At 33.6% G+C, this 2,500-nt stretch overlaps 1 protein-coding gene across 2 annotated transcripts in view; it reads left to right on the top strand.

Moving 5' to 3' along the window:
* The first annotated feature begins 1,862 nt into the window (after window positions 1-1,862).
* LOC124422311 (circadian locomoter output cycles protein kaput) overlaps window positions 1,863-2,500 on the top strand; it is a 7,593-nt gene continuing 6,955 nt past the window's right edge. The window contains exon 1 of one of the 2 annotated variants that reach the window (XM_046958605.1): window positions 1,863-2,429. The gene's annotated coding sequence lies outside the window, so the exon portion shown is untranslated. The other variant, XM_046958601.1, reaches the window with a different exon arrangement.

Below are 2,500 nucleotides of genomic sequence, written 5' to 3'. Positions count from 1 at the left end.
CGTGTTGCGTTCGATATGTTGCGGGAGAGGAAAATGATAGAAATAAAATAAAATAAAATAAAATAAAATAAAATAAAATAAAATAAAATAAAATAAAATAAAATAAAGTAAAATAAAATAAAATAAAGTAAAATAAAATAAAGTAAAATAAAGTAAAGTAAAGTAAAGTAAAATAAAATAAAATAAAATAAAATAAAATAAAATAGAGAAGAAGGAGAGGTTCATTGAGTGGGGGGCGCGACTTTCAAAAATTATAAGGAAAGTCGGTGTTATAATATTTGCGGCTAAGCTGAAAACGATATAGATTTTATTTCTTTTCGTTTTCTTTGTAAACATCTTGTTATTCGTATATATACATATATATATATATGTATATATATATATATATATATATATATATATATATATTTTCTTTTTTTCATTTTCATTGTACGAATATGCTGGCATGTTGAAGAAACGTGGGTGAGAAATAAAAAATGGAATAAAGAAAGAAAGAAAGAAAGGAAGGATGGAAGGAAGGAAGAAAGAAAGAAAAAAAGAAAGAACCAAAAGCGTCGCGAAGCCGGTTGACGAAATCTTTCTATTTTTTGAAACGTACAGGCTACTCGATCGGCACCTATCATCCAATTTTTGAATCCCTTTTTTTCTTTCCCTCTTTTTCTTCTAAACGACGATTTCCTGATCAAATCAGTGAATTTTCTCACGAAAAAAAGAAAAGACAAAAAGAAACAGGAAAATCGTTCGTAGAAAAGGAACTCCGTAAGTTTCTTTACTTTTTCTTCTTTTTTTTTTCTTTTCTTTTTTTTTGAAAACACCGAAACGACGATATTCCTGTTAATCGTTTCGTCGTATTCATTAGGACGATTTACGAGTAGCTTGTTCGTCACTTTTAATAGAAAGAGTAGGAATAGAGGAAGAGTAAGAACGAAATAGAGATAGAGAAAGAGAGAGAGAGAGAGAGAGAGAGAGAGAGAGAGAGAGAGAGAGAGAGAAAGAGAGGAGATACTGTGTATGGACTAGGGGAAAATTAACATTGTGATGTTTACTGATCAAATATGTCAAAAAAAGAAGGCCCACTGGTTGAGGCCCGACATTTCTGAGTACACTATAAATAATAAACATTATGTAAAATTTACTGAAACATAGTCTATATTCTTTTTCTCCCATTTCCATATCCCATATCAATTAAAAAATATATACTCCGATTTATCTAATATACACGCGATCGAAGATAAAATATGTATCGTATCAATAAAGAAGAGACAAAAGAAAAGAAAAAAAAAAAAGACAAAAAATGCAGAGGAAAAAGAAAAAGAAAAAAGAAGTGGAAAAAATACGTTGAATTGAGTCGAGAAATAAGATAACTTATCTCATGTGCAATGTGCATCATTGATTATAGTTCGCGTTACGCCGTGAATGCATCCAACTGCATTGTCGAATGCATTCGATTGGCTGATCGTTATGTGTGACTCATAGACACACACATACACATGTACATGGGACAAATAGACAGACGAACGGACAGATGGATAGATAGACATACATACATACATACATACGTGCACTTACATACATATAAACTTTGCAATAAACGATCTAATCCTCTCAGATCGAGACGAGTAGATCAATTTTAAAAATTGGCCTTAAACGACGTAATAACGTACGAGAAAGGTAATCTTATTGTTTGATCGATCATGCGCTTTAGCAACAGCAGTCGTCGCATCGAACTGCATCGAGGGACTTGGAAAAGTCTAACGTCATTGGTTGGTCAGTTTCCAAGTGCGCTCGTGCGCTAGAAATATGAGCCATCGACGAAGCGGTTTTATGTGCAGCGTCTGCGCACTTGCAGATCCCACGAAATAGTGCAATACGTTTTTGCTGATGCGTTCTCAACAACGATTGGCCGATTGCATTTCTTTCTGTCATTTCTTCTTTTACTTACTTTCGTTTCTATTAGGGCTCGATCTTTGTTATTGTGAAAAAAGAAAAAACAAACAAAAAAAAAACAGAAAGGAAAAGAGGTAAGACGATATAAGTAATTCGAATTTAAGATTTGATCTGTATTTTTTCTGAGAAAGAAAAAAACAAAAAAAAAACAAAAAAAAAGAAAGAAAAATCGAGAATTTGCAAATCATAAAAAATTGTTGCCATTCGAACGAAAGATAAAACGATTGATCGTACGAATTAGAAAATACAAAGATAAAAAAAAAAAATGAAGGAAAAAAGGAAACTCGACCTTATTCGACCTTATTTCGAAAGTCGGATGAAAGCGTCGCGACGTCATCACGAGTGACGCCGTACGACGCCTCGGGGTGTTGAGCCTGAGCGCTGCGATCGTTTCTCGCAGTGGCGTAACACGATCCATAAGGTGAGGAGGAGAGAGTGCATTTAGTGAAACTGATAGTTGAGTAGTGGTCTGTCTATCGAAGGTAGGAATCAAGAGAAAAAAAAGACAGAGAGAGAAAGAGAAAGAGAGAGAGAGAGAGGGAAAGAGAGAGAG

This window comes from Vespa crabro, chromosome 2 (genome assembly GCF_910589235.1).
Source record: "Vespa crabro chromosome 2, iyVesCrab1.2, whole genome shotgun sequence".
Lineage (NCBI taxonomy): Eukaryota > Metazoa > Arthropoda > Insecta > Hymenoptera > Vespidae > Vespa > Vespa crabro.
Note: the sequence above shows the minus strand (reverse complement) of the source record. Positions and strands in the feature narration are given on the sequence as shown.